The 23,613-nt window shown below is 47.5% G+C and overlaps 1 protein-coding gene and 1 long non-coding RNA gene across 2 annotated transcripts in view; one reads left to right on the forward strand and one right to left on the reverse strand.

The window, feature by feature from the left end:
- Positions 1-23,613, reverse strand: part of ANKRD55 (ankyrin repeat domain 55) — a 1,118,826-nt gene that overhangs the window by 632,095 nt on the left and 463,118 nt on the right. The window lies entirely within an intron of this gene.
- On the forward strand, positions 6,697-8,388 carry LOC146865328 (uncharacterized). The gene is made up of 2 exons (XR_014970078.1): positions 6,697-6,830; positions 7,702-8,388. It is a non-coding gene; the product is annotated as an uncharacterized LOC146865328 (long non-coding RNA).

Below are 23,613 nucleotides of genomic sequence, written 5' to 3' on the forward strand. Positions count from 1 at the left end.
TACTCAGTGTGGTCTCCAGTTTGAAATAATGATTCAGTGGGGGGTCCTCAGTAACAGTAATTATTAAGTGGGGGTCCACAGAAGTCAAAAGGTTATGAGCCAGTGTCCTAGAACATTTCTCCACACTTATGAAGAGGCACTCCACATTAAATAAGACTGCACCTTTTCATGTAATAGATGTTTCACCCCTAGGACCACTTGGTAAAAATTAGGGCAATATAGAGCACTTTTCAGCCCAATTTACCAAAATATTGGTTAAATAAAATAAGGTTTCAAAGTCAATACAAGTAATCTGGATATGTGATTTATATTTTAAAGATACATTTATCATATTTTTCTCAATTCTATATTCCACTCCTTTTCAGATCCCCCATCTAGCCTTTTCGAACTAGATTTTCAGTCACTTTCTATGACTAAGAGCATGCTGGGAGGGGGCAGTGTGCGGAAAGAATATTATAAAAGTTTCATCATTTTAGCTTAGTAAATGCCTACATACAGATTGAGTATTAGTTGTCAAGGGAGCGACGGCCCCAGTATGGATCTCTTTATTGAAGACCTTATTCTGAACTACCTTAAGCCTAAGAGACTATCTACCCTCTTTACCGTGGAGAGGGCGCACAGGGCCCTGAATCCTAAGCCGAAGCCTGGGACTCCTCCTTGGACAATTATTGTACGTGTTCTCAATTTCAGAGATCGGGATGCCATCTTGCAGGCAGCTAGGACGAGTGGAGACCTCTTCTTCAAGAACTCGATTCTTCCTGGATTTCACGTTGCGAGTACAGCAGGAGTGGTGCATGTTTGATGGGGTGAAAAGTGCCCTTGGGAGAAAAGGGGGTAAAATACATAATGCTCTTCCCGGCCAAGCTCAAGGTCCTGAACAATGATAAGACCCTCTTCTTCACATCACCTGCAGAGGTTCAACAGTGGCTGGATGAGGGCTCCCATCGGCCATAACACCGTCGCACTGAAGGGGATTGGTGCGGGAGGCACTTCTGTGCTCTCGAATCTCCGTCTCGACGTAGAGAAGGGGGAAGGTCGGCGTCCAGATCGAGGAGCTCCCGGTCTGGAAGCCCAGGGAGTGAAGCACATTGTCCTGTGAAGTGAGGGACAGGACTCCTTGCTGTGAACTGCTGTTTAACTTTCTGGACCTTAAGGTACTGTCTTGATGGTCTGATATCACTGCTCCTGTTCCAGTGCAGTAGACGTTTGGGGGTCGTCCGGAGGCGACATTGCTTTGTATGTTCTGGCTATATGATGTGTTGAGGGGTGGACTTTGGGGGCACCGAGGCGGGTTACTGTGTGGTGGTGCCAGACAGCCCTATCTTAGTTTCTTGTTCATTGGGGCGACAGGCGCTCTGCTTTTTGGGGTGTGGGTAGTGTTAGACCTACGAGGCAGCGTTGCAGGGTGGGGGGTCGTTGTTATGGGGTTGTGCATTCTTAGTATGGTTCTTTGTTGGGTTCTCGCTTCAGATATTATGCGTCACTTTCGGTGTCAGATGACATACTTTGGCGAGTTTGGTCTTGCTGTGCGTAAGGGGAGTCTCTATCTGGTGGAGGGTGTAGGGGGGGCGGCGTAGGCTCATCACATAGCCATACGACCTAACAAAAAACTGACATTCCTCTCCTGGAATGTGAACGGCCTGAGGGACAAAATCAAGCGCACCATGGTCCTACAGTATTTGCACCGACACTCCCCAGACATTGTCCTGTTCCAGGTGACGCACCTCAAGGGAACAACTACTTGGCCCTTAATAGGTATGGATACACACTATAAGTCTACGCGGGTTTCACATCTGGATCCAGGGGCACGGCCATACTAATTAAAAATGCGATCCCTCTGGTATTACAGCGTACATGGTGCAACCACTTGGGTCGGTATGCGGCCTTGTCAGGAATTTGGGAGGGGCAGGCGGTAAATATATGCTCAGTATACATTCTACCGCGGTTGCACAAAATAACGTTTCCGGATCTCAGTCAGCTTCTACTGGAATTTCCGCCTGGTCTGTTGCTACTGGGAGGTGACATGAACGACACACTCACGCTGGACATAGATAGGGAAACTTTCCCCTTGGGAGCTAAGGGGCCTCGTCCACTGTTCTCATTCCCGAGGGCTCCGGGTCTGTCAGACCTCTGGTGATGCCACAATCCCAGGTCCAGACAATGTACTCATATCTCTGTGGCGCATGGCAGCGGGGCTCGGATTGACTACATCTTTACACACACTACCTTGGTGAGCCTCTTTCAGGGTGGGTGCCATAAGGCGCGAGGTATCTCTGATCATTCACCGGTGGAGGTACAGCTTCACTGGCCAGTTCGTGACTGGTCTCTCCCTTCGAGATTTGATCCCTTCTTGTTTCGGGACCAGGACTTTCGAGAGCTTTGAGGACTGCACGGAACTTGTCGGCTCTGTTAGCTCCACTGGGATCCTCTGGGGCGCGTATAACGTGGTAGCGAGGGATTTTGTGCAGGCGGCGGGCCGTGCCAAACGTAAGGAAACCCGACTCCGGTGCGAGGAGCTCGAGCAGGAGATACTCGCCCTGGAGCGTACAGTGGCAGCGGATTCGGGGGAGACTGAAGGGCTTAAGCAATCCCTCAAACTTAAAGAGAGAGACTTTGCCGACAATGCGGCTCGGGCTCACGCGCTTGCCACACAACGGAGAGTATATGATCGGGGTGACAAAGCTAATAAGCTGATCACGTGGCTGGAACAGAGGGACAGAAGTCACACCTGGGTGTCCGAGATTCGGGCCACAGACGGGATACAGGGTGGCACAGGGCGGCCCTAACGGAGATTTTTGCAGAATATTATGAAAACATTTACCAGTCTCAATCCACAAGGGGGGAACCGGAATGCACTGAATTTCTGCGTGACATTTCTCTGCCGACTTTTGAGTCGGAGGACAGGGAGTTTCTCGAGTCTGCTTTTCAGGTGGAGGAAGTAGAAAACGCCATGAGGGATTTGCAGTCTGGGAAAGCGGCGGGCCCGAATGGACTCCCCACTGAGCTGTTTAAATGTGTGATGAGCAAGCTAGCTCCCTACATGCTTGACATGTTTAAGGAAGCGTTCAAAGTGGGGCAACTTCCAGAAGACACAAGAATGGCAACTATTGTTATACTCCTTAAAAAGGAAAACCGCATGACCTTTGCAGCTCTTACAGGCCCATCTCCCTCCTTAATTTCGAGGCTAAAGTTCTAGCTAAAATTATCGAGAATCGGCTGGGCACGGTTCTGCAGTCTCTGATTCACCCGGATCAATTGCCTCATAGGAGCACGAGGCTCAATTTACGACTTTTATATGGAGTCATGTACATGACTCGGAGCCAGCCCGACGTTCCAGTCGCTCTCCTCTCGTTAGACGCAAGGTTGGCATTCGACAGCATTGAATGGCCGTATCTCTTTGCTGTTCTGGAAAAGGTGGGCATTGGCCCACAGCTGCAAAGGTGGATTTGGTTATTATACACTGGCCCGACCCGCATTCGGGCCAACAGGGTCATTTCACGAGCCTTTGCACTGCCAAGGAGGAACGCGTCAGGGGTGTCCTCTGTCCCCGATGCTATTTGCGCTGGCCCTGGAGCCCATGGCGGCGTGGATCAGGAGGGATCTGGAGGTGAGGGGGATTGATTTGGGGGGGGGGGAGCTGGGAAGAGCACATCTCGTATGTGGACGATATCCTTCTTTACGCACATCGACTCATTCATATAATAAGGTCCTTCGGCTCCTGTACCGGATACCACATCGATTGGGACAAGTCCCTGGTTTTTTCTCTAGTTGGGGCCCACCGGTTCTAACGTCAGCGTGCTCGGAGATGGTATTGCAGGATACATTTAAGTACTTGGGCATCTGGAAAACCAAGACTGAGGCAGAGTTTACACAATTGTATTTGCAGGTGCAGCTCTCTAGGTTGCGGGAGGATGCGATGCATTGGCGAGGGCTCCCAATCTCCCTAATGGGGCAACAGTCCTCTTCAAGATGATGGCCCGACCGCGCTTACTGTACGCCATACAAAACCCGCCCTATCGCATTCAGGACTCCTTCTTTCGGACAATTGACTCTGAACTATGCCAGTTACTGGGGGGGGGGGGGGGGGGGGGGGGGGGATTGCACTCATGAAACTGCAGAAGGGGATGTATGAGGGGTGGCTGGCAGTCCTGGACCTTAAGAAATATTATTGGGATGCCCATCTCATTAACGTTAATGGGTGGGTCTTCTCCCCAACAAACGAACCGGCCTTCAGCGTGGACAGATTGGTCTTGGGTGAGCGCAGCTACTTGGGGGAGTTGTACCGTAGGAGTAGGGGCTCCATTCATCTGCCACCACACACTAAAACGGTCATAGCTATCTGGCACGCAGCGACTAGCATGATGGGGTGGGAGTTGAGATTCATGGAACAGGCACCACTTTGGGAGGGTGACTTTCTGAAGGAGGTGCATATACTGCAGAGCTTCCAGAAATAGAGCCTTATAGATATGGATGTGCTCGGGGCGTTTGGAAAGGTGGCAAAATTGTGACATTCGATAGTTTGCGGGAGGGTTTTCAAATGGGGGTTAGTGAATTTCTGTGATACAGACAGTTGCGGTCGGCTCTTCATTCCCAATTGACAGATTGAGTGTGCTTCCAGAGTATTCACCATTGGAGGATAGGCTTCTTTTGGACCCTATGATTCAGAAGGCGGTGTCACTGACGTACAAAAAACTGGTAAAAAATACTCCGGAATGCCTGGGTCCCCTGCGGGAGGCTTGGGAAACAGAAGTGGGTTTGTTGGAAGATGATGATTGGTTGGAAGCCCTCCAGTGTCCCCAGGAAATCGCTATCAGGGCGCGCTTTTGACTTTTGAGCTCCGCATCCTCCATAGGTCCTATGCCTCGAGAATGGTGCAGGCCCGTACTAAGGGCGGTGGCTTCGAGTTATGTGCCAGGGGATGTGGCAAGAGGGGATCATTCTTTCATATTTTGTGGTCCTGCCATAGGATTCGGAAGTATTGGAAGGGCATCACCCGTGTGATGGAGGCGGTGGTGGGGGCACAGGTCCTGCTTGAGTCTCTGTAGCATATTCTTGGCGTCATGGGAGAGATCATGTGGCCGAAGTTGGCAAAGTTATGGATGGCATTGGCGGGGAGGGGGGTCGCAAAAAGGAACATTGCACACGCCTGGCGGGCTGTGGAACCTCGGACTGTGGCCGCTTGAATCTGCGATTTGGACTGGTGTTATGGGGCGGAGCAGATGGTGTACCAAAGCCACGGATGTCCCCGAAAATGGGAAAAGATATGGGGGCTGTGGGCAATATATAGGGGTCTGTGATTGGACCCACGAGGGGTTTTGAATGGGTTTCCCCGGAGGGTTTAGAGACGCACTCCTGTGGGTTGCAGGCGGCATTACCAACAATTTATGTGCACACTGTGTTTTATACGATGTGGCATGGCAAGGACTGGCAACTGCTTTGTATGTATATCCTTGAACTGCTTATATTCGAAGCTTGTTTTACTTTAATAAAAAGAATCATAAAAAAAAGTATTAGTTGTCATAGCAGCAAAAACCCTCGAGTAGTAGCAAGTTAATAGCACCAATATTAACTGCCACCAACTTATCATGGATCCCCACTTAAATACCAGCTTTAAATACATGTATATATCATGGATGTGTAATAGGTTTGTTCCCAAACATGACGCAATCAAATTAGGAACAAAGAAAAGAAGGGAGTTGGAGAATAAATGGGAGAGAAAGAGAGTGTAAGGATGGAAGGAAAGAAAGCACAGAAAGGAAAGAAGAAAAAGTAAAGAAAGAAGTCTGGAAAGGGCAATAAGGAAGGAAGGAAAATTAAGGATCTAGGACAACCAGGAATAGTGTTGGCTTTCTCCTACATTCAGTGTCCATCCTAAGCCTCCGATAGGCATCCTGGCTGGATGTGAAGTTCTGTTAATATAAAGGCTGCTGTTGGCATATGATGGGCATCCCTGCAATGTGTTTGCAGTTAATAGGACTATTGAGCATATCCTGTTAATGTGAGTTATAAATGCAAGTATTTGATAAAAATAATACACTGGTATCAAGGTACCTGAATATTTGGGGTTTCAGAAAATGAAAAACTGGTATTTGAGGCAGAAACTAGCCTTAGGGAACATAATGTATGTTTCTTTCAGGAATTGTTGCACTCGTGGCTCAAATTATTTAATTAATTAAACGAAAAAAATAGTAGGGACATTTGTCCAATTTGTACCACTTGCAGAGAAGTGAAACACAGCAATCGATTTTTTCCCCTTTGTGAACTTAGTTGAGTCACTAAAAAAATTCATCAAAGAATGCATTCCTGCCACAGTATATCAAAGCCAGCAACTATCTTACACACCAATAAACACACATGGTCCACAGCCTTATGTCCTGACAATGGACCTCTTTTTAAATGAGAGGTAGCAATATTAACATAATTAAGTAGACTTGTGTCGGGATCCTGATGATGAATCCTGGACTGAGCTCCCATGTTTCCCCACCAAGACTTTTACCGGCGTCCTGTTGTCTAATCTTCCCAGACTGAGCTCCCATGTTTCCCCACCAAGACTTTTACCGGCGTCCTGTTGTCTCATCTACAGGCTGGCCTGGAGCCCTTCGACAGAATTCTTCCAGACGGACCCCAAGGGGCGGGGCTAAGGACGTATCCATCAGTCGTCCTATCGGATAAGACGCACGCCGCCACAAGAGGAGGGGGAGATCTGACGAAAGCGGAAGCGAGTTCCCCAGCCGGAGAAGACCGAGAGATGTGGAAGTCAAACGAAGCAGATGAGCCGAAGAGGGTGCTGGCCGAAGACGCTACCCCTGAGATGGACATCAAGCCAGGAGGCTATTTTCACGTGGGTCGCACTCCGCTGGTCTTTAGCAAGTAGCCCCATAGGATTCTGGATGATAGAGTAGCAGCGGCGAGTACACCTATGCTACAAAGTGTAATAATAAATGCCATCCCTGGACACATACTGTTCTATTTACTTTTTGTGACATAGGCGTACCCGCCGTCGCCACTACATTTCCCACAGTCCTTTGGGGCAACTTGCTGGTGTGACGAGCGGTGTGCGACCTACTTATCCTCAATTTAAACGGCTTCCTTAAGCCAACGGGCTGACGAGCCTTGAGTCTGCACCTGCGCGCCAGGAGAGGTACTTGACCTGCTTTTAATTACATTTGGCAGTCCACGCGGCACCCCTTTACACTGACCTGCTCCCTGCTGACGAGAGGCAACTACCTCGAAACACGTGTCCAGGGATGGCTAACGCATACACATACTGTTCTATTTACTTTTTGTGACATAGGCGTACCCGCCGTCGCCACTACATTTCCCACAGTCCTTTGGGGCAACTTGCTGGTGTGACGAGCGGTGTGCGACCTACTTATCCTCAATTTAAACGGCTTCCTTAAGCCAACGGGCTGACGAGCCTTGAGTCTGCACCTGCGCGCCAGGAGAGGTACTTGACCTGCTTTTAATTACATTTGGCAGTCCACGCGGCACCCCTTTACACTGACCTGCTCCCTGCTGACGAGAGGCAACTACCTCGAAACACGTGTCCAGGGATGGCTAACGCATACACATACTGTTCTATTTACTTTTTGTGACATAGGCGTACCCGCCGTCGCCACTACATTTCCCACAGTCCTTTGGGGCAACTTGCTGGTGTGACGAGCGGTGTGCGACCTACTTATCCTCAAATCAAGCCAGGAGGCCAACGAGACTGCTCCTCGCCCTGCCACTCTCCTGGAGGAGGGTGGCTCCACAAGGTACGGGCGAAACTTCAGGGGTTTTCGGGGCAGGGGAGGGAATCCGTTTAAGGGAGGACACGCTATAACTCACTCGCTGCGGGGTTTTAGGTGTTTCTTCCCTCACTCCCTTTTCCTACTGCCAGGAGGTATCCAGTTTCTGTTAAACTGACCCGGTATTGTTTTCTTTTTGCCGCCCCCCCTCCCCTTCGACTGCGAGTCTTGGGACTGCGGCAGAAGCAAGACCACAGCACCTTATCTCCCCCTCTGATGGGACTCTTGGTGAAGAAGGGAGAAAGCCAACCAGGAGAACTTGTGTTACTTTGGACTCTAGCTACTTCCCTGTGTAATAACAATAAAATAACCGAAGTAGACCAATCCTTACGGCTCATTACCTCATTGTGTGTCTGGAAGCGGGGATCCGAAGACTTCCTACGACACTAGGTTCTGGCTAAGCTGTTGACAGTCTTATGGATTTTGGGCACCGTGGGATACAACTGTTTTTCATTGGTTTACTAGTCACTTGTAATAAGTGATACACACTGCAATTACTGTAACTATCTTCTTAGTACAGTTGATGTGATGACAACAGCATTGAGATATGTTTCACTAATGCCACATGTATTATATATTAAATCATGTTGGAATTGTCTTTGTCTGCTTTTTGTGAGTGAATTAATTTGTTGTTTTGATTGTATGTGATAAATTTCACAAACTGCATTTTGTAGCACATTTAATAGTAATATTAATGTACTGCAAAATGCTAGTTATTAACTTACGTGTGGAGGTCTATGCCTCTCCTATCTTTAGCATGTATGGGTAGAGATCAACCCCCCCAGAACTGGGGAGATCTTCTGACATGTTGGTCTTCACTCCAATACTAAATGTGAAAGGAAAGGGGGAAAATAGCTGGAATCTTTTTTTGAGGGGGAGTTTTATATAGCGCAAACTCGATTCGAAAATATCAGAGAGCATTACATAAGCACCAGTTACATTACAGACGGACAAATTCATTTTTGTTCGGCACGGGGAGATTGAGTGATTTGCCCAGAATCACAGAATGTTGAGCGTACCTGCCGAAACTCGAACCTGGTTCCCCAGCTCCAAGTTCGACTGCCCTAGCCGTTAGGCGACATTCTCTGGGGATATTTAATTAATAAATAGGAGGGATTTAGGTAGGAGTAAGGAGGGGTTAATTAAGGGAGTGTTAGGGAGGGGCTGTGGGAGTGTCACATGGTTACATTAGACCTGGCCATTTTACATGCTCACGTTCTTAAGTTGCCTTCTGTCCCTCAACACGCTGGCATTTGACACACATTAATTTGTGTGCACATACAGGATAATAGTCTTCAAACTCAGTTTGCTCACACTGCCATTTCATAGGCACCCTATCGAGCATTCTGTACAAGGGCTAAGTTCATCATGTAAGATGTTATTTGTTTTGGTCACTTGGCGACAGAGCTATCATAATAGAATAAACAATAGCAGCCTGACTGGGACTCTGGCATGGTAATATGGATGATGTTATTATATATACAACATCGATCCTTGTTTAGAGAGGAGAGCATTTCGCTGGCACTGAGAGGGCGATCCATGCCGGAGTTCCAGCCCAGCCAATTCCTGTTTACATCATGCAAGGAATGCTGTCCAGCTCTCCAGCAGGAGGGGCAGCTTGATGACACTTACCCACAGGTAATGGGGAGTTAGCTCACCGACAGGGATTTGGAAGAATCACTCACCCTAGACATGATAGGTTAGGATGTGCTATGTAGGAGTACAATATAATACAGTACTTGTATGCTAGCATATATGCTCTGTAATCATCAAAATAGTTTAACTGTTTATCTTTTTCACCATTCTAGTAATGCTAATCATGTTATTCTGTTTTCTTCTATTGATTATTGCAATGCAAGTATTTTACTAAAGAATTACAATGCTTCAATAAATATTAAAACGCTTTACTGTGAATTTCTTGTGCATCTCTTAGGGTATGCATAAGCAACTACGTAAAAGAATTCTAGATCTGTTACCACAATTTCCTTGTGGAGTCAGGGTTGTCATTTTCTGAAGTTTCACATCCATTTCTTATCCCGTAAGGCTAGTGGTACAGATGGTGCACTGTGAGCTAGCAGAACTAAGGCCAACCTATCCGGATGGTGTGTGTGGAATCAGTCTCACACAGTTCTGATGGTTATGTTGTCCAACAAGCACACAGTTTTTCTTGGGAAAGTATACGCCATACAACAGGAGGGACATGCACCCAACCACAAAAGAGCCCATTGCTATTCACAAATTGCACTTCTATCGTTTCGACAGCCAAAAAAGACCGAAAACAGTTGTTAATGTACTCCAGGTTATAAATGAAGTAAGTCTAGAACCACACAGTGCCAACCACTGGTTCTGCAGCATCCCGCCATAGAAAAAAACTAGAGGGAAGGCCTTAAAATAAAAGCAAATATAAAGTAATGTTAAATTAAAATAACTTATTTTATTTTGTTCTACATTTAAAATAAATATTCTAAATTAATTTACTTTAATATGCAAAATTAAAATATTTGTATTCATTTATTGTTTTTAATAACACATTTTATAGAATTTTCTTAGTAATGCAGAAAGAAAGACAAGGCATGTATCAATATCCAAAAGCATTTTACATAAACATCAACTAACCGCTCTGTTCCATTCCCCCTACCCCCGTCCGGTATGATCACCCACCACCCACAGCATTACAAACAGATTATATATTATTCCTAAAAGTACGAATTTCAGTGTCTAAAGCCAATGTGTTTTGTGGGCTTGGGGCCTCTATGTTTCCCCCAATTGCACCGCACTGTTTGATGTTTTTGACGGAAACCATCCTCTGGTCATATAAACAGTTTTTGCTCAACAATGATCAAGACTTTTCTTCCAACCCCTTAAGGAAAGGGGGTTTATGCCCTCTAAACCTCAACATAGTCTCTCTTGGGGGGCGTGGTTTGTCCACGGACCAAGATGGCTGCAGAGTAGCAGAGCTCCGGTCCGAGTCCGCAGCATCCGTCAAAATCCTGATCCCTGGAGGACATTTAATCACACGAGAAGCAGCACAAGACAGGGGGATATCCACCCCGTGCCCCAACTTACTGTTTGACTCTAACTCCAGCGTGATGTGGAATACGAGTCTGCCCGGGGCTCTGGACATCAGCCGCTCGGAGCGAGACACAAATCCATTGCAACTGACGCAGAAGCAAGCCGAGGCCCATGCAGTCAGTTGCCAACCAGGTGCGTGACTGTGGTGGGCTGCGGGCAACCAACAGGAGCGCTGCCAAGGCATGGTGGAATCGGAGCCGTGAGGAGTGTAGGTGAAGCAGCCGAGCTCACTCCCGCAGGCATCGACCAGGTGCAAGCTAACAAACAAGTGAGGAGGCCCGCAGCTGCTGCCCTGGGCCGTAGCCGAGAGTCATCGAGACCCCCGGGAGCAGCCAATCGTGAGTGGAGGTGAGAGGCGGTGCGGGGAGACCTCTGGCACGCAATTAGAGGTTTGTCACAAAGGAAAGAGAGGCACTGAGCAATCGTCGCGGGCCAGCCATGGGAGACGGAGCGAGGCCTGCACAGCAAGAGACTGTAAGATATCCTACGCACTGAACAGCGGTGCATGGCCTACTCGGAGAATCCAGTGTGACACAGGCTGCACACGCATCTAAAATTAAAAGAATAATCTAGTGCATGGATCAGGGCCCATGATGGACCACTGCAATAAATAATAGATTGAAAGTAACTAGGCGGAGGCCCTACGATCGGCGGAATGGGCCCCCCTCTTCGATTCAAATTAGAGCCAGTGACCGTCAGATCGGGCTTGGGTCCCATGGGGCGGGACGGACTACTCCTGGGATGAGGAAGCAACCGAGGGGGGGGGAGGGGTGGGGGGACCAGTCGGCCCATAAAGACTGATACAGGGGAACAAGAATCCGTGGAGGGCCCCCAACGGACATAGCGTCCAGCGAGTGAGAAGGTTGGTGGATCCCCACCCATAGAATACTGGCAGCAGACAGAATAAAAATGGAAAAGCCCTGTCCAATCCAACAAAATGGATAACTACGCCATTACGAAGCCCACAAACGAATGCTGAGATGGGGGGGGGGGGGGGCGGAACAGCCCTCACTGGCTGCCATAATGGCGGCGATTCGGGATATAAAAGGTTCCCTAGAACCAAAAATAGACTCAGTGTCCACAGAGGTCACCCTGATCAGGGAAGATCTCTCTAAACTAAGTGAGAAGGTGTCAACAGCTGAGACCCACATCACCCAGCTCCAGTCAAAGATGAAACGCCTGGAAGAACAAGAACACACTAACACTGCAGACCACGCATATGGCCGCTCGGCTGGAAGATCAGGAGGAGAGAGCAAGAAGGAACAATATACAGGTGGTGGGGATTCCCAAAGGGGGAGAGGGGCCCAGTGAAGATCTCATCCACAACAACCTACAGCCCCGTTTATCAACGTTCTTTTCCATTGAGAAAGCGCATAGGGCGCCGGTAACTCCTCCCAGACTAGGGTTCCGACACGCACGATCATTGCCATAATATTCAATCACTGTGACAGGGACTTGATACTACAACCAGCAAGAGCGAAATGGGACATGCATATGAAAACACCCTGATTAGGTTCTTTCCAGATTTCACTCTACAAGTACAGCGACAAAGGAGGAGTTTTGAGCCTGTGAAAAAGGAACTGAGATCCAGAGACCTGTACATGGTGCTCTTTCCGGCTTGGCTTTGGGTGATAGCTGGCGGAAAGACCTGGCACTTCCCATCTGCAGAGGAGACCTGGGAGTGGCTGGAGGTCTGGCGCACAGTTCGCTGAGACAAAGTCAAAGGCCCTAACAGGAGAGTTGGGTTCAACAAAGGATGCAGAGAGACTGGAACTGGGCGAGGCCAACAGGCCTCATCCGCAAGACCAGCTGGTCGGCCCGGTGCAGAAGCGACACAAGAATGATATGTGGTAAGGCAGCGACCGGAAGCCTATCTAGGCATGACTACCTCATTACACATAGTCCTGGGCTGGGGGAATTCATGGACGCCACACATATAGCACGAGGGGTATCTGACCATTCCCCGGTGGAAGCAAAGTTATCAGGCCCTGCTGGGGACCACACACTGCCACAGCGAATAGACCCTTGGTTCTTTAAGGATGAGGAATTCAGGGAGGACATGCAGAAGGGGGCAGAGCAATACTCTGTGGACAATGTGGGATCAGTTGTCTCCAAGATGACCCTCTGGGAAGCATTTAAAACAGTCCTTGGAGGTAGAGCCCAAGAGAAAATAGGAGCCATCAAGCAAGAGAAACATCTTAAATGCCTTGCCCTTGAAAAAGACATATTATACTTGGAGGCTAGAGCAACGGGATCCAACCCCCAAGCAATTAAAGATAGGCAGCGCTTAAGGTTGCGCCAAAAAGAACTGCAGGATTTATTCGAAGACAGTGCTAGAGCGCAAGCACTGGCCACGCAACATAAACTCTACGACGCAGGAGACAAGGCAAACAAGCTGCTAGCCTGGTTAGACAAGAGAAGGACGTATGGAGGTTGGGTCCCAGGGCGGGTGGATGAGGGTGGGGGCATGTATGAAACTGGGGCAGAAGTAGCTGTGAAATTCACCAAATATTATGAAGGGATATACACATCCCTCTCAATACACATGGAAGAGGACTGCAAAGACGTTTTGCGTAACATCTCTCTGTCAAGACTCACTGAGGAAGACAAAGATGTTAGAGGGCGACCTGACGGTTGACAAAATAAAATCAGCATCCTGAGCCCCACAGTCCGGGAAAGTAGCGGGGCCGAATGGCCTGCCAGTAGAAATGTATAACTCTATGCTAAATGAAACAACTGAGCACTTGTAGAACATGTTTGGTCAGGCACAGAAGGAGGTCATACTACCTTCGGACCAAAGGACAGTACTTATAACGGTAATACCAGTAGGTAAACCACCAATTGAGTGTGGGTCACATAGACCAATCTCGCTGCTTAACTGTGAGGTAAAAGTATTAGCCAAGCTCCTATCTATGCGCTTAGCCGGAGTGATTACCACCCTCATACACCCAGACCAATTTGGGTTCATGCACCACAGCGGCACTTGGCTAAATCTCTGAAGGCAGTTCGGAATACTCCATATAAGGGATGAATGTCCAGGAGAGCAATCAGCCCTTCTGTCCCTAGATGCCAGCATTGATAGGGTGGAGTGGAACTACGTCTTCGTGGTCCTGGATCGGTTAGGCATAAGGTGGGTTAAACTTCTCTATCAACAACCATTAGCCAGAGTTCGGGTTAATGCCACGGTGTTTCATGTGTTCGCCCTACAGAGAGGAACTAGGCAGGGCTGCCCTCTGTCCCCACATTTGATTGCGCTGGCTCTGGAGCCACTCCCAGCATGGGTACGTCAGGACCCGCTGATCTGGTACCGATAGGTGAGGAGTTGGAAGACCGCATATCCCTCTATCCGGACAATATCCTTTTATATGTGAGGAAACCGGGTCAATCAGTAGACCGAATTCTACAGATCTTCCGCATATATGGGGAGTACTCGGGATGCCGCATTAAATGGGACAAGTCGCTGCTGTTCCCCGTGTCGGGGGAATACCCGCCCTGACATTCAGATGTGTAGTGCCATTAGAAAATATGGCTTTAAGTACCTTGGGATTCACATAAAAAGGAATGCTGAAGTGTTCCATCGAAAGAATGTGGGCCAACAGCTAGACCGACTCATACTATATGCTAAACATTGGCACACTCTACCCCTAACGATGATGGCCGAGCGGCGATGTTCAAAATGATGGCTCTCCCTGGACTATTATATGCACTGCAAAACACGCATTATGCGGTACCCCCCCTCCTTTCTCCAAGTGGTGAACTCGGAGCTCCACGAGTTACTGTGGAGAGGATCAGCCCCACGAATAGCGTTGGGGAAACTTCAGAGAGGGATCTATGACGAAGGTCTAGCGGTACCTGAAATATGTGGTTACTACTGGGCAGCCAAGCTGGTAACTGTGAATGGGTGGATGTTCGGAGACAGGACTGAACCAGCATATAGGGTCGACAGATTGACCATGGAAGGGAAAGGTCCATGGGCAATACTATACACCAAGCAAGTAGGCAGGAACCTTCCAACTCATACTAGAACAGTGATCAAAGCATGGTCTGCAGCGACAAAATACCTGGGTTGGGAGGGCAAACTTACAGAGATGACACCCCTCTGGGCGGGTGCTCACATGAAAGGAATATGCAAATTGGGGGGCTTCACCGGGTGGGAGCTACTGGGGTTGGAGATGCTGGGAGACATAAGGAGAGGACGGGTGTATATCAGGTTTACGGTCCTACAAACGGAATACGAATTGGGGAAGGGGGAGTGGCTCAGATACACCCAACTAGGACATGCCCTGCAGGAATATATTAGGGAAGGAAAAACCCAGGAAGAAGCCTCACCATTAGAAGATAGGATACTGACAGAACAATTACAGGACAAAGCCTTTTCTTTACTGTGCAAAAAGATAATCAATAACGCTCCAGACCCCCTGGGCGCTCTGAGAACGGCCTGGGAACAAAATGTAGGCCCCCTGTAGGAGGAGGAATGGATGAAAGTGCTCCAGGGCACGAGAGAAGTGGCAATACGTGCAAGGTTCCGATTAATACAACTGAAAGTGTTACATAAGAGTACACTATCCCAGGTCAGTTCTACACCAAATGGGACGAAGTGAAAACACATTGTGTCACAGGGGATGCAGGTCAGAAGGGTCTTTCTATCATCTGATATGGGAATGCCCAATCCTGCAGAAGTATTGGCGGAAAATAGCAGAGGCAATGTGGCAGTGGTGGGCATGGAAGTTCTGATGGTACCCAAATGGTTCCTGCTGATGACTGCAGGAGGGGAAGATTGGCCAAGACATATAAAAGAATGGCTAGCGATAGCAGAAGTAGTTGCAAAACGGAACATAGCAAAAAAATGGGGGCGACCGTCATTCCGACAATGGAGGAATGGGAAAATGAATTAGACTGGTGCTGGCAAGCAGAACTCACGATAAACAAGAGTAGAGGATGCCCTAAAAAGGGGGAGAAAATTAAATTTGGGGGGCCTGGCAGACATATCGGGGCTTATGAGATGGATATTGAGATGTAACATGATTATTGCTAGTCAACATTGCCATAAGTCATGACATGAACAGTACTAAATATTTGAAAAATTGAACGATGTTACAATTAATTGCTCCTTGTATGTACAAATTATCGTTTACGTACCAATAAAAAGAGTTAAAAAAAAGACAATGTCTCTCTTAGCGACCAGGAGGCCAATCCACAGTAATGTTATTTTGTAATGGTCACCTTCTAGGTCTCTATTAATATATAACTAGGCCCGCCTACAGTCCTTGGAAAGCAGGTAGCCAAACATCTCCCCAAGCATTGACAATACTCCGTCCCAAAAGGCAATGACAACCTCTCAGCTCCAGACTGTATGAAGTCCCCACTATGGGTCAAACATCTAACAAAAAGTGGGAAGTCCACCAGTCCCATTTTCCACAGTCTATATTGAGTGAGGTGTATACGATAAAGATAGCTTAGGGGCATATTATCAAGGACAGTGTGAGAAGTTGGCCTGGCATATGCTGGTCACTAGTTATAGTGGCCATCTTGCACCAGTCCAATTCGACTCTTATGGTAGATAGGTTTAAGACAACCTTTTAAAGAAAGCTATCCTAGTGGTAGCTGTGGAGAGCAGCCTTCAGGCTAAGTCTCTGAGGAATGTAAAGCAGCTTGTTTTATTCTATAATCTCTTGAATTACCAAATGAAAAGGACACCACACAGGTATATATATCAAATATATATGTATTTATTCTTAGATACACTCTACTAATCTCTTTATGAGATTAGAACCCAGATACACATTCAAATGTCAACACTTCTCAATAAATTAAGCACAAATATGGTTGTAGCCCTAGGGGCGTACCAGACCATATACTAAAAAAATGGGTTAACAAACTCGACTTGCAAAATGAAAAGGCCTAGGGCCTTGGGAATCGCTGGGGCTTCACTTCTGCAGTGTTAGCAGGTAAGTAATCAGCCCACGGGAGACGCGTGCAGTGTCTAAACACAGCCGCGGGTTTCCTACTGGTTTCAATGGCGTAAGTCGCGGTTTGTATTTTAAAGTTTTAGGGCACTTGGAAGAAGTCAACAAGCAAGCCACTTACAGGGTAAGTATTTCGAGGGCCAACACACACTTGGGCACCCGGAGTGCACGAGTTACCTCACCCACGGAAGCCGGGTGCATAGGTGTCTTTTGGTGTCGGGTCGCGATGCTGTTTTCAATGGAGATCACTGAAGACTTGCTGCTTGAGACGACTGAAGAGGTGTCCGCTGGAATCAGAAGATGGATTGAAGTTGAAGAGGACCTGAAATTTGAGGGGACAGAGTTCAAAGTCACTTGCCAGTGACCGGTGGCCAGCAGGATGGATGACCACTGATGTCGCGTCGCTTCAGGTCGTCGATGGTGATTTGTCTCTTCGCTCACGAGGTTCAGGAGAGATCGACGATGACCAGCAGCTGGATTCGGAGGGTCCCACGACGTCTGCAGCTGATGACGGTGTCAGCAACCGGATTGGAGCCAACAAACCTTGGCAACTGCAAGTCTCGTGGGGAATGAAGATTGATGGTGATGCAGACCAGCAAGGTCTGATGGACTTACCCAGCGAGGGTAAGTGAGGGCAGGCCCGGAGCAACCAGGAGAGCCCTTGAAGTCGATGAGAAAGTCTTTGGGTGAGTCACTAGCCAACGGGCAAGCAACCGCAAAGACGCCTTTGCAGGAAAAGTTCCACAGGAGCCCACGGTCACTCGGGACGGGGTAGGCCGCTGATTTTTGGTACCAGACCTGCTAGGGACTTGGACTACAGATGGTCCAAAGCACAAGTTCGTAGAACGTTGTTTAGGGTTTGCACTCGAAATCAGTGCACGGTTCCCTGGTATTGCTGTTCCTCGTCGCTCGTGGGGTCCAGATGCCACAGCTTCGCTGGGGACTCAAAATGGCCGTCGAGAGGTCAGGAAATCCACTTCAGGGGATGCAGGGACTTCGGACTCCGGCGGGAGCGGTGAAGTTTGCAACCGTTGATCAAAGTTACTGGTGCCTGCCAAGCAGGGGAGTCACTCCTTGACTCCAAGGGAGATTCTTCAGTCTTCCAGAGATAGTGGAACGTCGAAGGGCCAGGATTCTTCTTTGTAGAGCGTCGTCCAGGGTTAATCTGAATTGCATTGGCAATGCTTGGTATCTTATAGTGAAGATAGGGGAGGGACTGGCTCTATGACCACTCATCTAGGAGGGTCAGGGTAGTGGGAGGTTACACCCACTTCCCTTTGTCCAGTTTCGCGCCAGAGCAGGGGCAGGTAGCCCCTGAACCGGTTCGAGCTGGCATATGCTCCCCCAGTGCAGGACTTCAAAGCACTCTAAGAGTGCACCCACCCAGCTCCAATACACTAAATCCTGTCTGGGAGGTGGTGACACCTCCCTGTGACAGGATACCTTTTGTTGGGCTTCCTCCACTGCGAGTTTCGGTCAGCAGCAGGAGGGCAGCCCAGTGTCTGTGCTGGTGGCATCCATTTTGTGATGCCAGGGCTCTATGAGATTTCTACCGTTTAGTACAGTGGGTACATGTCGTCCCCTCTAGAAGGGTGGGATCATACTCCCACACCAGTTACTGGTGTGGGGATATGATTCCAAGTTGTTTGACACCAAACACAACATGTTTTGATGCAGTCATTCCAAAGTTAGCATTTACAGCGAGGTTATAATGCACTTAGGAGTATATGGTTTAGCCACATCCACAAACAGCAGCAGAGAATAGGCTCTGCCAGCTGCAGAGGGGTCCTGCTCATGCAGAAGCACCCCCTCACATAGTAAACTAAGCACCCTGCCCTCAGGATTGTTAGGGCCTGCAAGAGGGGTGACTGATAGGTTTATATGTGTGTGTATGGTGAGATATAGGAACCTATACCTCAGTGAGGAGTGCTAACATTACCTCACACAGGCTGCAGTAGCAGGCCTGTGGTGTCAGATTGAGAATGCTTCCCAGGGGTGGCATAATACATAATGCAGTCCCTGGTAGGCCTGTGAAGTACCAATGCCCTAGGTACCTAAGGTACCATATACTAGGGGCTCATAAGGTACCACAGTATCCAATCACTAGTGCATCTAATATGCACACCAATCATTTAAGGGAGTAAGCAGATAGGCTGGGGTCCTGGATAGCAGGATCCCAGCCAGACTAGTCAAAAACCATTCAAACACCAGGAAAAAAGTGGGGGCAACCATATAGTCAGATTCCACCTTCCTACAGACGGCGCTAAAAATTATCGCCGGTTTAGCGGCAGAAAACTGCAGCTAAAGCGGCGATAATGGGCTTGATAATATTCCCTTGTGAATTCCCATAGAAGCCCATGTTCTGGTGTGAACATGGGCTTCTATTGGAATTCTCCAGGGCATATTATCAAGCCCATTATCGCCGCTTTAGCAGCAGTTTTCTGCTGCTAAACCGGCGATAATTTTAACGCTGTCCTTGATAATATGCCCCTTAGTTGGATAGATTTGAATTACGAGGCAATCCCTATCCCTGGGGGGAAGCACGCACCTCTCTCCAGTCATCTTCAGACAACAGGTCCAGACTGAGCCTGCTCACACATCTCGCAAAGATGGGAAAAAGAGTTAGAGGAATTATTTACCACTGTTCTGTAAATCTGCAAGAACTTATATGTTTGGAGTTCTGTCAGAATCTTAGCCTCTAGAAGGCTAAAGTCCAGAAGGTCTTCAAGGCCCCACAGCATGATGAAGCTCTAGATATTTATAAAGTTGACTACTGTACAGCTCAAATTCTTTCTGTAGTGCCACGATGGACTTCATTATTGTCCCATCCATGAAGTCACACAGTCTCGGGATCCCTAAGGTGTCTTCATGTTGGAACCCCTGTAGCTCTGCCACTTGATGAAGCCAATTCCTGTTTCGCAGAAGTATTTCTTTGTTAAGTTTATGTTTTCATCTCAAAGCTTTGCTTATGTCATGCCATATCTGAAGCACCAGTCTAGTCATTGGTGGGACAGGTGAAGGGGACAGACCCCTGTACAGTAGCACCCCATACTCCTGCATGGCCTATTTCTCTGAAGCATATGCTGGATCGCTTGTGTCATATCACCACTCCTTAATTATCACCAACTGTGTCATCCTACAGTAAGAAGTGATGTCAGCTGACACGATACCCCCATCATATGTGGATTACAAGCACTTCTACAAAGCAATACTTAGCCTTTTATTGTTCCCTAGAAAACCTTGAAATATTGAGTTGATCTTTATAAACCAGGAGTGGTAGATTTTGTAGGGTAAATTTAGTAATTGGTATAGTAGGCGTGATAGGTCCAACCTCTTTAAGATCACTGAGTGTCCCAGTAATGAAAATAGAAGGGTGTCCCAGAACCTTACCACACTGATCAACCAATAGGTTTGTGGCTGGATATTGTTGCCCACGCCAGTTGGGGGTTCGATGCCACATTAATACCCAGGTATTTGAAGCTCTCAGATGCCACCTGTGACCCACATGCCATTCCTGAATCTTAAGGGGTACTTCCCACTGGGAACACCAAAGACTTTGCTTTATTATCAAAGAGACGGATAATCTACTGAATATCTGCAAATTCTTCAGCGTCCTTAGACCCGAGACCTCAGGGTTAGCCAGCAACACCTGTAGGTCATTATCATATAATGCCACTCTGTCAACCACTCCTGGAACCCTCTCAAAACCCCTAACCTGGTTGTCAATCCTGATCCACTTAAAGCTAAATAATTGCGGACTCTTCCAGTATTGTGACTTGTGGACTTTTTGCCATGAAGCTGGACCGGTCAGCCTTTACTAAGGAATCAATGATCTCGAAGACGTGGTTTGCCAAAACTTTATTAATGATATATCTCAACATTTAAAATCAAAATCGGATGGCATGAGAAGCACAGATTAGGACGGTAGCCGGGCATAGGAATAACAATGATTTCTGCCATATGTAAGTCTGGTGGCAGTCTCCCAAAATCAAAAATATCGAAAATCGCTCCCAACATTGCACCTACAAGCTTAAGAAGGCAAGTTAGAAAAATCCTGCAGGGAATTCATTTGAACCAAGCGTCTTATGGGGAGGAAGGTGTTGCATTGTCCCTGACAACTATTCTTCTGTCTTATCCCTTTCTATATCATCCATCTCCTCCTACATCGACTTCCAGATAGGCATATCCTTAAGGCAACCAGCGAGGTCCTTTGGGTCAGGCGGTGAACCCCTCTAGTTTAAGGTTGCATAGTACTTTGCAAACTCTTTTGCCATCTCCAGGTCACCGTTGACACTACTACCTCTGTCTTATGTGGTCATCTAGGTGCATAACCAGTGGAAGGTTTTACTAGGTTTTACTAGATTTGTTACCCCACTGGTATATCCTGCTCTGAGTAGCCAGCCATGCCTTCCTAAGATCATCCAATTGTGTCTGTTTCTGTGTATGGAGTGTGTTTCTAAGAATAGCAGGTGTAGGAGAGGACAGTTACTGCGACTCAAAGTCAACAACTCAAGCCTCAAGGTCCACCATCTCTTGTTATCTCCTATTGTGTGCTCCTGTCTGGTAGCTAATCATGTCGCCATTTAGCTTTGAATGCCTCCCACACTATTTCTATTGAGTGAACTGCATCTCTAAACTCCATGGGAAAATGATCTGACAGACGTCTGGCTAGAATTTGCCATTCAGCAACTCTCTGTGATTTGGCATCAGGTAGCAAAAAATAAACAATCCGGGAAAACGTCTTATGCGTTCCCGAGAAGTACGTATTATTTTTACCACCTAGGTGCAGGGCCCACCAAGCTAATTATCATTAAGCCTAATAAACTGCAATCTTCCCCCTATACTTTACCCTGTGGACACCTCCGTCTACATGTGAAAAGTTACAAGTAGTAACTTTATACTCATGAATTAGTCTTCATCCCCTAAATTCAGGGGGTGGGGGCATGTTACAAAGTTTTTCCCCCCAACTTTTTATCGATTTTAGTTTACTGAAACCCACAATCGGGCATCTGTTTCATTAAACATAAACATCAAGCGATAGCACCTCAAGTTAATACATCAAATGAAACCTGGATTCAATTATTGCCAGTATTCCCACAATGGCCCCTATATTTTCTGATGTTTCTGAGGGCATCCCTTAGTTCTGTATACAAACTCCTCTGTTTTGGCACAATAGTCCAGTGAGGAATCAGGCGTGCGACCCCCCCTTTTCATTTTGCTTAGCCTAGCAGGGCTGTAATAAACAGGATGCAAATATTTTAGCTTTGTTCCAATCCGCCTCCACCAGATGGCCTAAGTCCTGTTCTCACCTTTCACGCAATTGTATGAAAGGGTCTGGGGTGTCTGCAGTGATCTTGAGACCATGCTCTGTATATTCGCGAGATTCCCTTCCTGTCTTCGTGACATGGTAATCTTCAGTTTGAGAGGGTGGAATTCAGGCAGCGCAAGGAGGTTCCCTTTGTGGGATTCAAGAAAATGGTACACTCGTAAGTAGTGATAGAACTGTGATCTATGTATTGAAAGATCTGTTTCCACCTGCTCGATGGATCTACTATAATTCGCCTGCCAAATGTGGTCTAGTTTACAGATGCTATTAAGCCCCTTAACTCTACAATATGGTAGAGCTGTGTACCATACCAGGGAGGGGTCTCTGCAGTTACGTGATCCTAACATTCAATTCACTACAGTGCTAGGTGCCACACAATAGTGCAGTTCTTGTGACTGGAGGTAAGGCTAGATGTCCTAAAGGCCCACATAGTAGGTGAAGGAACCCATATTTTTCCAGAGTTAAACTCACATCTAACACACGGATCATTATGGTCTGCAAAAAGCAAGTTGTTAATGACCACTATTTGGCTGGCACAATATGAAGATAGTACATGTTTTTTAAAACACCATTTAGGGCTGACCGCAGCCCCGTAGAAAGACCTTAATTGCAATGGATGGAGTGAGGTCAATGGGATGTTGCAAGGGAAATTCTGCATTACATAAAGGAGGCAAGGAAGGGAAATCACGGCCCGCTACATTAAGGGGAGGGAGCTCCAAGACTCAATTTCTAAATTTGGTTTGCTGGAAAAGTGGAGTTATGTTGTATTCCCAGGGTGCTCTGCCTATTGCTTATTTTATATATGTGCCAAGATATTTGAAATGGTCGGGTTCCCACGGGATTTCTGTCATGGTTGCCTGCCACTGGTATCTAGGTTGCTTTATCCCAGTTAACCATCAGCCCTGAGACTTCCCCATAAACCTGTAGCATATACACCAATCGGGGTATAGAGCCCCTGGTGTTTCTGGCATAAATCAGGATGCCATCTGCACTGAACAAACTCCTGTCTTCATATATACCCCATTTAAAGCATCTAAACTGTGCATCTTTCCTACACCACTCGGCAAGCGAATGTCAGAGCAAAATGTAGAGGCAAAAGGGAACCCTCTGCCTCGTGCCTCTCTATATGTTTGATGGGAAGAGAGCTCCCTACTGACTCTCTTCTGGGCCCAAGGAGTTGAGCCAGTGTCTGAAACTGGAAAGGCCACTGGACTGAGTCGAACACCTTTCTGAAGTATACCAGGATCAAGGCTTTGATCTTGTTTGACACCCCCGAATGGCACTGTGCAATAATAAGACGGCAGAGACAATATTGAGTTCCACGTTCCGGCATGAAGCCTTTTTGGATCACTGTAGTAAGCCTGTTGGCAAGAATTTTGGTTAACCCCTTGATTAAAGGTTAATTAAGGTATGGGCTGGTACAAGACACAGTCTGTTGGGGGCAACCTGGGTTTTAAAC

This window comes from Triturus cristatus, chromosome 2_1 (genome assembly GCF_964204655.1).
Source record: "Triturus cristatus chromosome 2_1, aTriCri1.1, whole genome shotgun sequence".
Classification (NCBI taxonomy): Eukaryota; Metazoa; Chordata; class Amphibia; order Caudata; family Salamandridae; genus Triturus; species Triturus cristatus.